The sequence below is a fragment of the Mercurialis annua genome, linkage group LG3 (genome assembly GCF_937616625.2).
Source record: "Mercurialis annua linkage group LG3, ddMerAnnu1.2, whole genome shotgun sequence".
NCBI classification, from domain to species: Eukaryota; Viridiplantae; Streptophyta; class Magnoliopsida; order Malpighiales; family Euphorbiaceae; genus Mercurialis; species Mercurialis annua.
The window spans coordinates 12,831,213-12,847,137 of record NC_065572.1 but is presented as its reverse complement, the minus strand read 5'-3'; the positions used below and the strand labels follow the sequence as shown (position 1 = coordinate 12,847,137).

The window sequence follows — 15,925 nt, the reverse complement described above, 5'->3', positions numbered from 1 at the left end:
ATCTGAAGAACAGAGGAGACGAGGATGAAGACAAACTAAAAATTTAAAAACGAACGAAAATAATAATTGATAATCAAGTGTTAAGATCTGAAAATTTAAATTATAAATCATATACAAGAAATCCTATAAATAAATTATAGTCTAGACATATAAATTATAGATCTACACATATAAATCATAGATCTACACATATGGCGGCGGTGACAATGTGCAGGGAAAGCAGCGGTGAGGTCGTGAGGGAGGGCGGCGGCGAGCGCAGCGAGAGCGATGACGGCGAGGTCATGAGGGTGGGCGGCGGCTAGTGCGTGCAGTGAGAGCGACGGCGACGGCGTGAGGGGAGAGCGGTAATGACAGAAGAAGAATTGTTATGGTATGGTTTGAAGATGAAATTTGGTTATAATGTTAATGGAGGAAGAGAGAAAATAAAATTAGGGTTTGGGTGGAGAAAAAGAAAAAAAAGAAAATAGTTTTTTTATTAATAAAAGAGATAAGATAATATTTTTAGAAATATAAAAAACATTTTTATAAAAAAAGGTAAGATAATATGTTTGTAAATATTTTACCTTATTGTGGTATAGAGTGTAAATCTTTCTTTTTATTTTTACGGTTAATCCTATTAAATTTTCAATATTATTCAAACTTGTCTATAATTTCAAAATTGTCTATAAATTCAACAAAATAATCCAACAAAATAAACATCTAAATTCACAAAAATCTCAACAAAATAAAAATCTAAATTCCTTTAAAATATACGAGTAGGGTCTAATGGTCCAAAAATCGAAATATTTTTCATCTTTTAGAAAATTTATTTTAAATTTTAAAATCAAAAAATTATTCTAATTTAAAACTAATACTTAACTCAATTTCATTAATTGTTCAATTTGACTTGTATTTTTAGTATTTTCAATTATGAATTTAGATAAGTTTTATATGTGGTTTCATTTTTTTAGTTATGTTTGTAACTTTACACATAATTTTTAAAAATAAATATTTTAATATATCATGTCAGATATTAAACAAATAATATTTAAAATTAAACTAAATTTATAGTCAATTTTTAAAATTAGCAAAAAATAAGCAAAAATTAAATTGTTGGTTTAGTTTGCAAAATTCATATAAAAATAGCAATAGGCTGAAGAGGTTTTGATCTACGTGCAAAATATTTACAAATGTCTACATGTAAGGCTACAAATGAATGGATCAGAGCTCAGTTTTGAGATGTTCATGTTTGATTCGTCATAAATAAAGTGCTCATATTAGACTCATTTAAAATTTATAATATTCATATTTGATTCATGTCTAACTCGTGTCCATTCGTTTTGCAGGTAAATGAACGAACACGAGCTCGACTCACTAAATAGCTAAACAAATGAACACAAGCCTTTTCTTTTATCAAAACTAGCAGTTTTACTAAATTAAAAGAATATGATTAATTTAATTACGAGTTAGTTTGCGAACTCTTAGCTCCTATACGAGTTGGTATGTAAAATCTTCGAGCTCCTATACGACTTGGTATGTAAAATCTTCGAGCTCATATCCGAGTCAGTTCACGAACTCTTAATCGAACTTATATATGAACTCGATCACGAACAATTAAACAAACTCATATACGAGCTATTGGTGAATATAAACGATCTAAATGTGTCGATTATAGTTATTTTTATAAATAATTTAAAATTTTGCCACATGTCAACCATGTATGACATGTTTCAACATTTTTCAATTAAATATACTGACATGTCACTTAAGTCGGACTGGATCATCTTTTACTCTTGACCTTCAAAGATAAATCGCATCAAACTAAACTTTTTTCATGCACTCAATATTAAATGATAAAAAATATTAAGTGATATGTCGATATATTAAATCATAAAAATTTATCAACTTTACACATTTTTTTAATTTAATCACGTTTTTTTAAAACGTTTCATAAAAATATACCAACTATCATTTCTTTTTCAAATTTATACATGGTGCTGACGTGCCACTCATTCATTGATTAAAAATAACTTATACCTCAGCAAATTGTATAAACGAATGAGTGTCACGTCAGCACCGTGTATGAATTTGGGAAAAAAGAATAAAAGTTGGTGTATTTTAATGAGAAGTTTTAAAGAACGTAATTAAATTGAAAAAATGTGTAAAGTTGGTGAATTTTTATAATATTACTTCTATTTTTAATTGAAACATAATGAGTCATTTATAATATAACTGACATGTGGTAATATTTGATTTTTTAGCTATAATTAACACGATAGATATCAAATTGGATAAATATAATTTTTTTTTTGAAAGTGTTAGTTAAAATTAACTTCATCCCCGCAATGGTTTTGGCTTTTTATACAGTTAACCAATATTGATAATTGTTTATTTTTATACGGGTCATAGTTTCTCTTTTCTAAAATACCGTGCGCGAAACCAATTTTAATTTATACGGATCCTTTATATTCAACTCTAATAACACAAACAAAATAATTTCAATATTTTCTCTCTCCTCGTCATTCAATTCTCTTCCTCTCAGCTCATATTTCTCTCTCTTCATCTGAGCTTATATTTCTCTCTCTTCATTCACCATTCTTTTTCTCTCAGCTCAGATGTTAACTAATAAACTTGTCCAACAGATCGTCGTTTCTCTCCCTCAGCTCATGATTACGGACTGCTTTTCTTCAACTTAATCAGCTGTGTACATCAAATCACTTTTTTCATTTTTAAATTACAAATGAGCGAAACCTAGATCTTCATCTGAAACAAGACAATTAAGATAATTCAAATTCAGATTTAATTTTTTTCTTGTTGAGTTTAATTTTGTTAGATTTATAATTTAATTAGATTAATTAACAAAATTTGTCATTACTAATTCAAATATAAAATTTAAAGATATAAATATAAACCTGAAACAATATTGATTTTATTTTAAATGTTGATTTTGAATCAGGAATAGATAGCATTACAATTTTTGTTCAGTACAATGGTACTTGCAATGATAAGCTCCAATACACAAATTTTGCTTTTAAAGGAGTTCTGTTGGACCCTTATCCTCTCAAACTCCTTTGTTTTGACTTTGACAAACAACTATGAGTGTTCTAATCTTGTTTATTGTGTATAGGACCTCATAGGAACAATCAGAAGTCGATTCGGAGCCTTCTAGTAAGAATCAAGTTTTTCAATCTCAAGCTGTCTGGGCGCTGCACCTTCTGCATCACGGGCGAGATTCATGTGTCGTGGGCGCGACAAGAAGATCGCGGGCGCGACTCTTGTGGCCATTGGCTGACCAACGAATATATTTGAGATGCTCCAGTCAGTCCATGTGTCAAGAGTCGTTGAAGATCTGCTGACCTGGCATGTATCGCGGGCGCGACATGAAGAATCACAGGCGCGACAGGCACAAATTCAGCAAAAGTATTTTTGTTTGTTTATGCTTTTGTGATTGATTGCGTTGGGTATAAATATAAACCAATTTGCAATATTTCAAGGTTAATGATTTCCAAACCTTGAAACAACAAACACCCAACTTTAAATTACATTTGATTTGTTGTAGTTTTGGAGTAAGCTTGTAAACTCATAAATCATTGTGGATTCTTGATTAGTCTTAGAAAATCAAGTGTGAGTTAGAGTTTAGTTTTGAGAAAACTCAACCCTTATAAGTTAGAGATTAGCTTTGAAAAATCTCATAGTTGGTGCTTAGCTATAAAGCACTAAGTTTGGATTTAGCTTAGAAAACTTTTTGTGAATTCCTTTCAGTGGATTCTAAATCTCAATCCTTGATTGAGTAGTGGAGTAGGATCGATTTGTGATCCGAACCACTTTAAATCTCCTGTGTCAATCCTCTAAACTCTTAACCTCTTTTAAATTCTTTCTTCCTCATTAAAGAATTTTAATCTTCCGATTCACAACTCAAAATCCAGTTTGCCATACCCCATAGGGTCATTCAAGTTCTGATTCAAAAAGATTGTAGCATGCATAATCTTGAAGAATTACTAGCAGAGTAACTACAAATAAATTTAGAAGAGACAGATATGCAAATCAAGTATCAGGTACATTAATACTAATAATAGTTGAAATACTTGTTAAAATTTATGTGAATAGTTGAAATACTTGTAAATCCCGTTTTGTGAAAAGAAATGTATCAGATAAAATGAGATGTTTTAAAAAGACATAATTGTGCCCGGACATGAATCATAAAGACATTGTATTGGCACGAATAGAATTGCATCACTATATTTATATTACATTAACTATTATAACATACATTGTATATGTGTAATACCCCAAATAATTAAGTCGTGCCACGTGTCCGGAATTCCGATAAATTAAGTTAAGAAGAATTTAATTTAATTATACAGGGAAATTGGAATAATTTTATTAAGCTAATTAACGAGATTTAAGGAAATAATTTCGGAAATTAAAATAAAGTAGAATATAAATCCCGTAATGGGAAACATTTCGCCAAGGTCCGCAAAGTATTTTATAGTATCTGTGATAAAAGTCTCGAGTCAATCAGAGACCTTTTAAAATTTGGACGCGAATACGTTTTGGGCTAAATTGCAAAGTTTGAGAAGTTTAAGGACCAAAGTGCAAATTAGCCAATTAAGCCTCGAGAATAACAATTAAAAGATTTTTCACGGAATATGATAATTTTGGGTTAGTATTATTATTTGGATATAAATAATACGTAAGTAATTGAGTTAAAATGAGAAATTAACTATTTGGTTAAAAGGATAAGTTTAAAAGAGAAATGGTTTAAGTTAAAGAAATGAAGGACCAAAGTGTCAATTGGCCATTATATATAAGAAACCTTCAGATGAAGAATGAAGAATCCAGAAATTTAAAACTTATCAGATCATTTTCTTATCCTTCGACGATAACTTACGATCCGTCGCTCGATCTTCGTTTCTCGTCCGTTTCCGACGTTCGATAGCTGGAAACGATCGTATTTCAGTGGCGAATCACAGTAAGCTTGACGTTTTATCACTTAGATGGATGAATTTCATTATATATCGAGTTAAAGTTTTAGGTCACGAAACTATTTTATCGTTTTATCGATTATAGGATTGGTTTATAGCGTTTTGAGCTTAGAATAAGCGTTTTGGATGAGTTTGGAGCGTTTTTACACTAGTAGCACGTCGGAACGCCCCAGAAAACCATTCTGGGTCGTGCACGAGAGTGCATGATCGTGCACATAAGAAGCACGAACGTGCACATAAGGTGCACGAACGTGCACCATCAATGGTGCACGAACGCGCACCCATATGTGGTGCACGACCGTGCACCTAGAGCGTGCACCTAAACGTTTCCCCGTTTGCTCCGTTTTGCGACCCGTTTTGTATTCACATATCGAGATTAAAATCGATCGATTATCGATTGATTGAATTGTTAACCTAATGAGGTTAAACGTGAGATAACTTAGAAATGATATTAGATCCGTAAACGAATTAGATATCGTTTATCGGGATAAATACGTGAGAAGCACGACGGTTAAAGAGTGTGGCATGTCGTGTCTCGAGTCTAGAATTAATCCTAGAATAGGATTCTGATATGGGTCAGATGTTTTGAAATTGTTTTAGATCCGGCGAGGCAAGAGGCAGCTGGACAAAGAGCTCGGGGAGCTTGACGGTTCTAAGCCCTGAAGTGTTTTTGGATAAGCGTTTTCTGTGAGTACATTTTAATTACTCGTTAATATTCATACAGTCGCGTATTTTCATATACGGACGACTATATGAATATTTATATGTTTAATAATATGTTTGAAAAAGTATATGTATGTATGCTTTGAAAATGATTACTTTCCGTACTGTGTTATAAAAAAATATAAATAGATGAAAAGAACATATATGCTTAAATACTGGAAAAGGGATAAGCAATATAAATCATAATCAAATATCGAATAATACACGAGTATCGAACCAAATATGCACGAGAAAAGTATAGTACATTCCTATATGTACTATTATTCATATGTTTATAAGAAACATAGTACGTTCCCATACATACTTTTAATTATAACAAATACCCATACGTGTGTGTGTGTGTTATAGATGTATGATTGTAGATTGTAATGTGCATGTCATGGTCCATAAAGGATCAATACAATAGAACGGAAAATATAGAATTAAATAATAAACGTAAAACGAGAATTGTACGATGGTACAACCAAATATAAGAACTGAGATATAAGGTTGATCTTGGTAGAGGTATCCCGAGACTTGTATCTTACCTATTCTCGATAATAGTCCTCGGGACTCATATGAAGATAAAATCAAGCATAATATATCGAGAATCAATGTGAGATAAGAATAATAATTAAGATATGATATAAGACACATCGGTTGGCATGGCTATCGATGTCAGGTGATTAAAAACACATCGGTTGGCTTTGCTATCGATGTCAGATATGCGTAACACATCGGTTGGCTTTGCTATCGATGTCAGACAGGTGAAACACATCGGTTGGCTTTACTATCAATGTCAGAAAGATGAAGTTAGAGAATCTTAATGAGAAGAATAAAGACAATCAAAATTATAACAGTAAACAAAACATGTCAAGTATGTACGTAATATAAACGTACATGAGATATAAGAATGAGGCAAGGATATCAAGTACGTCTATAACATAAACGCTTAGTTTATGATACGTACATGACCTATGAAAGTAGGAATGAACATACTAAGTATGTTTGGTAGTAAGATCGTATGGAGTATGATCCAAAAAGAATATTTTCTACACAAAGAAGTTTCAAATGTTTTCACTCTTTATGTAATATTGCTTGTAATTAAATGTATTCACTCAGTTTTATACTGACCCCGTTGTTACTCCAATTTTTACAAGTTGAGTTAGGTATGATGTGGAGAACGAAGCTTCCGAAGTTTTTAATTCTCGGAAGTAGTACGAGTCATGAGACTAGGCTCTCATTCTAGCAAGTCCGCAGTAGTTTAGAATAGTCAGACTCTATTTGCGAAGCGCTTTAACTCTGATGTGTATTTCAAACAGGGGTCATGTATATTTTGATATTATTATGATATACGAGATATAATTTAATTTGCGTAAAATTAGTATGTATTTTCAGGCTTGCTACGGATTTTGGAGCTACCACTCCCATTCCCTAGCGCCGGTTGCGACTCATAATTTTGGGTCGTGACAATATGTATGGATTGAAAAAGAGGGATGCCATTGCAACTCTTATAATGAGAGAAGACATCACACCAGTGCACAATTATGACATGATTTGATATATAAGGAACATGATTTTAAACGGATGAGTTTCAAACGTAAGTAAGCTTAGACAATGACTCTATAAATAAAGGCATAGGACAAGGAGAACCACCTTGTTAGGCCTAAATAAGGATGCGTATATAGAACGACGAGTAGTGTAATGTGATATGAAAAGTTTCAAGATTTCAATAGTAGAATCTCTAGAGAAGTCTTGTATTGATGTTGAATACAATGACAATGACGCTACTTTTCAAACATGTAAAGTTATAGCGCCAATATGAGGAAATAGAACATAGAAGATAGTTACATCATGGGATATGAACCCTGTGTGTAAGTAATATATTACATCAGAAGATCGAAGAAAGAGAATCGATTCATACTAATTATGAATTGAGTATTAAGGAGAGTACTTGATGGATAAGAGTATTACTGTAATTATGAAAATTCGAGCACAAATTTTTATAAGGGGGAAAGAATGTAATACCCCGTAGTTTGTTAAGGTATTAGATCGTGCCACATGTCCTAATTTATAAAAATAAGATCCGAGTAGGTTGGTTTTGAAATTCTAATAAGAAAATTTGGATATTAGAATTCAATAAAATAAGTGAAATCGGGGCTAAGGGAAAGTTTAAGAGAACAGTATAAATTGAAGTTTAAAGTCTTGTATTATTAATTATTAATATAATAATCGAGATGGATAGATAAAATTTTTTCGGTGAGAAATAATATATTATGGAGTCGTATTTTTATTTGGTTATAAATAATACGTAAATATCAGAGTTAAAGTGATTAAATTGGATAAAAGAAAAGTTAAAAAAAAAGAGTAAAAGTAAAAAAAGTGGAGGATTAAAGTGATAATTAATTAAATTACATATGAATAAAAACAAAAGCGAGAAGAATAAATAAATTAATAGGTAAAGGTGAAAGATTTGGTTATACTTTTAACCATTATAACGGAGACAAGATTTATAAAGAATTAAAAATTCTTTGGTTTAAGTGAGGGATCAAAGTGGTATATTGACCAAGCCATATTAATGAAGTACTTCATTAGCAAGATGAAGTTATAGAAATCAAAAACAAAGAAACCATAGCAAAACTCATTTCCTTTACCATTTTCATCGTTCTTCATCTTTCTGAGCTACGATTCGCGATTCTTAACCGTTTTTTGACGATTCTCGTTACTAGATTCTCGTAGTTCATCGTAGGAATCAAGGTAAGCTAGAAGTTTTGTTATTCGGTTGAGTATAATTGTTGAGTTTTGGTTAAGAAAAAGCTAGGGTTTTGGGAAAATAGTATAGATTTCATGTTATTGATTCGTCTTAAGCATTGATTACGTGTTCTTAATGTTTATGAGTGTTATGGCGATGTTGGGTACGTTTGTATGTGTCAGAAGCATGACAGAAGGGATGTTTAATGGATGTTTGCAGCCATTAGGGCTACTGCCCTTGCTCGCACATCGCGCCTTGGGCGCGACGCGAGGCTTTACGTCGGGACGCGACGGTGCTTATCGCGACGCGAGGAGCCTAGGCACGGCAAGCCAAGGACAGGCTGTCACGACCCAAAATATTGAGCCGCAACCGGCGCTAGGGAACGGGAGTGGTAGCTCCGGAACCCGTAGCAAGCCTAAAATCACAATTACTTTTTCGCAATCAATAAATGAATACATTAAACTTTTAATATTAAAAAACGGAAGCAACACATTTATATATATATATATATATATATATATATATATATATATATATCATATAATCAATCACATACACTAACTGTTTCAAAACCTCGCGGGCTCTAGTTACCGTACTCTGTACGAACTGGCCTCGCGGTACTATATACATCAGTTAGTGTTTCAAACATCTCACCGGCATCTGGGGCCGTGGATCATATACTAAACACATAACCTATCAAAATGCATATAAGACAATAACAGCAGTTAATATATACAATCAAAATGAACTGCTGTCTAGACTACTATACTATCGACGAAGGACCACTACTGCAGCATTTCCAGAAGTCAGAAACTAACATATACAGCTGACTTCTGGACTTCAAAATTGGCCTCTAGCTAAGTCCACAAGCTAAGCACCTGAAAGGCATCAAAGGTGAGGGGTCAGTATTTGGGGAAATACTGAGTGAGTTGACATTTACTAACAGTATTAATATAAAAACATAGCATCGCATCCCAAGAAAATGTTAATATAAAACATATAAACATGTATTTGATCCGTGTGAAACTAATATCCTAGCATGCGACACATTTCTCGAATAATCATTATCATTCAACCCAATCGTAAATATCAATCGCGAGTCCAACTCGCTGGTGGCCCAGCCACTAGATACGGGGACTCCAGACTACACCGTAGCCGAGTGCTCACTCGTATCGAAATCATAAACCCAATCGTAAATTTCATAATCATCATCAGCTCCCAGCTGAGTCACATCATTTCTCAAATGCAAACATACTAGACTGACTCGATACTGGTGATCACACAGCCTATTGACACCCAATAGGTAGCTAGTTTCTTCGGATCGCATACTAGTTCTCATATATAGAAATTAAATAAACATATAACATTTCAATCAATTATATATAGTGCGATGCGTGAAAACAGTATATATATATATATATATATATATCAAATAGTTTTAATACATGAAAGTAAAAGTACAACTCACAGTGACCGCAATCCAAGAAATGATATGATCGATCTGATAGTACGCTCTCGCTAGTCCGCTTCTACTGACTCCACTACTCGCTGACACGTCTGATAAATCGTTAATAGTTAGACGTGATTTTTGCATTCTTATACGTATAATACTTAATAGTTTTGGAATTTAGTTTCGGTTTATACTTATTTACGTATTCAATAACTTTAGTCGTATAAACGACTTAGCGAATATTATTTCTCATAATTGAGAATCGCTTAACGTCCTTGACGTTTTCCATTATTATTATTCATTTAAAAAATGTCGAGATAATCTCGAGGTTAATGACTTTCCAAGTCCGAAATCTGTCCTTTAGCATCCAATTACTCTAAACGTCAAACACTTAGGTCAATTACAGCTTGTATTCGCGTGGGGGCGAGTTGGGGTGCACGAGTGTGCATTTTGGTGGGTACACGATCGTGCAACCAAGTGCACGTTCGTGCACCTCAAGAGTACACGTTCGTGTACTTTTAGTACACGTTCGTGCACCAGGAAAAGTGCACGTTCGTGTACTTCAGGTACACGTTCGTGTACCTTGCTAGGTGCACGTTCGTGTACTTCAAGTACACGTTCGTGCACCCGTGGTACACGGTCGTGTACCACGTGCACAGCCCCGGAAATCAGATTTTCCGGGGTTTCGCCACAATCACGACGTGCTTCACACACCCACACTCAATACCCATATCTCGGTTTCTTCAAAAACGCCATAATAAACCCAAAAACGTCAAATTTCAACTTAAACTTAATCCTAATTCAAAACAGCCAACAAACCATCGTTTTCATACCAAAAACCGACCTCTTACCTTAATTTGATGACCGGAGATGATAGAGCTTTCGGTTCGGAAGAAATCGCCGCTTGAATCGCTCGAATCGGACGTCGAACGGAGAAACGGCGGCGAAACGACGGAAATCGATCGGTAATCTCTCAATCTCTCTGAACGCTTCCTGATTCTCAATTCATACTCTCATTTCTTATATAATCCGGCTAAAGTGCCAGTTTGGTCCTTGTTCTTTTTGCTTACTATCATTTATCCTTTAAACTTTTAAATCATACGATTTAATCCATAGCTAAATCGTTAACCTCTTTTATTACGACTTATGCGTGTTGTTTATATCCGATAAATAATACAAAACTCGATATTAATACTTTCCCGTCAAAATCCAATATTTCCATTTTCGACACAAAGTGGCTAATTTACCACTTTGGTCCCTATACCTTATTTTGGACTTTTCTCGCCATTCTCCCATTTAATTCCAATTCTAACTTTAGAATTAAAATATAATATAAGTTTTCTCCATAATAACCTTTTCTAAAACCGACCTGCTAAAACTTATTTATCGGAAAACTTTCCGATATCGTCACTTCTGCGACTCAAAACTGGACACGTGGTCCAATTAAATCAATTAAATATTTTGGGGTATTACACAGGCCCGACGTGCCGAGGCCAAGGTCGGGCTGCCAAGGTCATTTTCGACCTATGTTGATATATCGAAGTTGATTCAAAGTGTTTTAATTGATAGGAATTACGAATTTCAATTTGACAGAAAATGGATGTATAATTGTTATGAATTACAGCCTTAGTAAGAGATTGATATGTGTAACTCCAAATTGAGTTCTATTTGTTGGTAAAGAAACTTGAGGATGTTATCTACAACTATCTAAGTTTAAGATTTTTCTAATTCAGTTTCTAAGACATTCGTTTTAAGCAGAACATTATATTTCTCAGTTTGTCTTGCAGCTTGAACCTTGTTTAATAAAATTGGTATAAGTTTTTGTACAAACCTTGTATTGATGCAAGACTTTTTTTTATAATGATTCTAGATTCATAGGGCTATAAGTTTGCCAAAGGGTTGTGTGATGGGTGTACAGTGTATTTAGGATGACGTACCGAACCAAACCATTTTCATCAGATAACCAAAATATACTACTTCGGTCTGTTCGAATCAGTTCAGTTTTTCGGTTTGGTTCGGTTTATGCTCACACCTAATGGTGGCAAGTGGAGCCTTCATTTTCATGTGTATTACCCCCGTTGTCTCTCCATAAAATGTTTGGGTGGTTTTGCCAGCCCGTATTATAAGTGTTGGAGAACGGGTCGTTGCCTTTCCTCTGACCCCCCAAAAAAATTCACCTTCTCGCTCACAGCCTGACCAAGTGCACGGAAATCTCCTCATACATAGTTAAATTTTTCACAGGTCTCACAATTAGTCAAAAGTGCAGCCACAAAATTCCCTTTTTCACTTACCAATTGTTTTGTCAAGTAGTCAATTTGGGCATGCAAAGCGTCTATGGAAGAATTATGCTTAATTTCCATCAGTCCTCTCTAGACTAGCTCTAAGTCGCTCAGTTGGGCCAAGAACAGTTGTCCAAAGCCAACTCTTCCACCAGCTCATATGCTTAATCAAGTATTTTTTTAATCAGAGACCCCCTATAGCTGCATCAATGGTGACCCTGGTAGGTATAGAAGAGGCATTTTAGAATGTCTACTCAAAAAAATCCCTGGATAGATTATGGTGAGGAAAGCACTTCTACAGTTCTTTAAACCTATCACATGCTTCATAGAGTTTCTCCCCTTCATATTGCTAAAAAGTAACGATTTCCTTTATCACTTTGTGGTCTTGGCCATTGGGAAGTGCTTAACAAGGAATGCATGAGCCAACAGTCACCATGTAGTGATAACTAATAAAATGGGTACTGACTAAATCACACTTATTGCCTTATCCCTAAAGGTGAAAGGGAATAGGTGAAGCATGATTTGGTCATCTAACACACCATTGAGCTTAAAGGTGGAATAGATTTCCAAAAAACTAGCTTTATGGATGTTCGGGTCTTCACTCTGTAGGCCATGGAATTAGCAATTACTCTCCAAAAGAGTGATAGTTCTTGCCTTAATCTCAAAATTATTCACATGAACTGGAGGTGCGAAGTAGCCATAACTCGTGATGTCCATGTTTGGCAGAAAGTACTTAGCTAAGGACGGTTGAGCTGGAGGTGGTGGATGCATTTTTTGTATATTCACTCCATCATTCACCACATCATCAATGCAATGATGATCACATTCGTCCATATTGTTGTTCCTCTAAACTTATTTTCAGACACTTGTTTTGAAAGTAGTGAGATCAGATTGATACGTTTCTAGAGGTATTTCTGCGCAACGTGTATTATGCATACACTAGTACAAGATATCATGAAATACACTAACACTGCACGTAATAAAACAAGAAAATAAAGAAAAGGCGCTAAATCATATTGAAATATCCTAATTTAGGTGTTAAAGATGTAAATCTTTTTCTAGCAACGGCGCAAAAAACTTGCTGGTAAAATTTGCAAGTATACGAATGTCTACTCAAGTAATATAGACCGTGAAGTCGGGTTGTCGATCCCCAAGGAAAGCCAATTCAAATCCACCAAATTCTCAATTTGAATCTGTTTGGCAAAGTAGATGGTTGAATTTAATTAATAAACTACTAAAAACTGTAAATCAAAAACTTAAATAAACTTGTATTTGAACTTATGAGAGATGAAATCAGAGATTAACACTATTCTTTTAATTATGGATAATTTTATTCAATTGCAAGTCAAGTGTAATAACCCTAAAAGTATTACAATAATTGGATCGTGCCACGTGCCCTAAATTACGGACTTTAGGCCAAGTAGGTCGGGAATAAGAATCGAACTAACAAGTATAATCGAAATAAGATTATCAATGGGATCGCGAAAGAATAAATTGAAGTAGAAATTATTATCCGTTTAGGCGCTTATTAGCGAGACTAAGTGAAAGCTAAGAAAATTAATATAAAATAAAAATATAAGTCCCAAGCTAATAATTTTTACGCCAAGGTCCGTGAATATTTTTAGAAAATTGTGGAAAAAGTTCCATCGTTTCGATTTTTGGACGCGACGATAATTAAGAATTTGAGTAAAGTGCAAATTAGCCATTTTAAGCCAAAGTGGACCTTTATCCAACAACATACTAAGTAAGGGAATGACATCATCTATTTGGTGGCTAAGGGAATGAATATTATTTATTTCATTTCTCATAAGCAAAAATAGAAAGAAAGGATTTCCGAGGTGGGATGAAAGTTAAGCACGTCGGTTAATCGAATGAGTTAAAGTGTATATTAACTAAACCAAAGTGGACTTTTAACCACTATATGATGTCATCAACTTGTTCATTAAGGGATTGATATCATTATTCATTTCTTCAAAATAGCAAAAGAAAACCAAAAGCTCTCATTTTCTTCTTCATTTGGCCGAACCCCATCTTCTAAGCCATCACCATCATTTCTTCACCAAAGTCTATAATTCTTGAGGCAAAAGATCACAAATTCAAAGGTGAGCAAGGTAAGCTTATCATTTTGTGGTCTCTTTGGTTGATTTTGGTGAATTAAGGTTAAGAAAAGCTAGGAGTTTTAGGGTTTAATGGTGATTATGATTGTTTCATGATTGTAGTGAAATCGTAAGCTTACATGGAGGATGTTAATGGTGAATTTTGATGCTAAACATTCACCATAAGAGACATCAACCAAGGTGACCTATATTCTGAAATTTGATTGAGTTTGTTAAATGGAATTGGATAAGAAATTGGTTAGGGGATTCGGCAATTACATGGAATTGATGATGTTTGTTAATTGATGGTTAAGTTATAGAAATTGTATTGTTATTGAATGAATTTTGGAATGAAAATGGACTAAGGGTTTTGGCCATGATGATAAGATAATGATAAGTGATTCAAATGATAATTATAGGCTTGGTTTTTAGTTATTAGAGTTGAATTGTAGTTGAGATTGATTGTTGAATGTTGGTTGCAAAATGAATGAAGTGTTCGGCCATTTTGTATATTTCATGCCTAAATGTTTTTGATAATGTGAAGTCATGAATTGTGAATTATTAGGATTGAATAGCATGTCTGATTGAATAGAGATAGAAGTATGATATCAATAAGGTTTATTAACCTCGACGCGTAATAGTTTCAATTCGAATCTACGCGAGATAGTTTGACAATTTTACGATAAATTGTTAAACGATTATAATTAACGTATAAATCATTTTAAATAATGATTTAGAGGTATGAAATTGATAATAAGAGTAAGATTAAATCGATAAAGTATAATAGGTTATTTGATACGGAAATCAAATAACGATCGGAATCGAATACGAGTTCGATTATTCAACAAAGTAAAATACGTTTAAAAGATAAGTTTGAAATAAAACATAAAGTGAGTTATTTGATAAATAAATCAAATAACATTTTGAAATTAAGGTTTAATTAATAAACCTAAAAACGTAAAAGAAATATAAATTGCTATATCGATAAGTGAATAGAAACGTATCGGGTTAGACGTGAATAAATACGACGTGTTATATGTGTACGTTTATACCTCGAGTTTAAAGTATCTATCATATTAGATTCTTACTAGAGATATATTTGATATTTGTCATAGATATGACAAAGCCACTTACGACCTGACAAGAAGCTCAGGGAGCTTGACAGGAATTAATTGATCAAAGTTTTTGGATAGCAAGCAGTAAGCTTATATTGATGTTTACATTTGACTTATTAAAAGTGCATTTCTTTATACGCCAAATGTTTATACAATTTGAGAGCATTATTTATGAATGAAATGCTTTGTTTGAAATGCATACATCATTGCTTTAAAACTAGCATAGATAAGATGAAACAAGCTTTCCTATTAGGCGGCAATAGGAACTGTGTGATCACCAGTTAAGTTCAAGAGATCTACGGTACTTCATTTGATCACAATTTTGAAGAAGTCTTCTTTTCTTGCGAGAGACACGAAGTTGAACTCGGTGGAATTATCTCGGGACCTGTATTTAGGGAGTTAATTTCGGTGAAAGTATACCGGGACTCACCTCGAATAATTGGATATGAGAAATGGTACGAGTTGAACTCGGTTGAACTATCCCAGGACTGTACCATATGGTTGTGGTTAAAATCAGTTGAATTATCTCGGGACCAAACCATAAGGAATAAGTTACTTGATAACTTT

At 33.6% G+C, this 15,925-nt stretch overlaps 1 non-coding gene across 1 annotated transcript; it reads left to right on the top strand.

Annotated features, from left to right (window-relative positions):
* The first annotated feature begins 12,419 nt into the window (after positions 1-12,419).
* LOC126675999 (small nucleolar RNA R71) lies at positions 12,420-12,526 on the top strand. The gene has a single exon (XR_007640177.1). It is a non-coding gene; the product is annotated as a small nucleolar RNA R71 (small nucleolar RNA).
* The last annotated feature ends 3,399 nt before the right edge of the window (positions 12,527-15,925 follow it).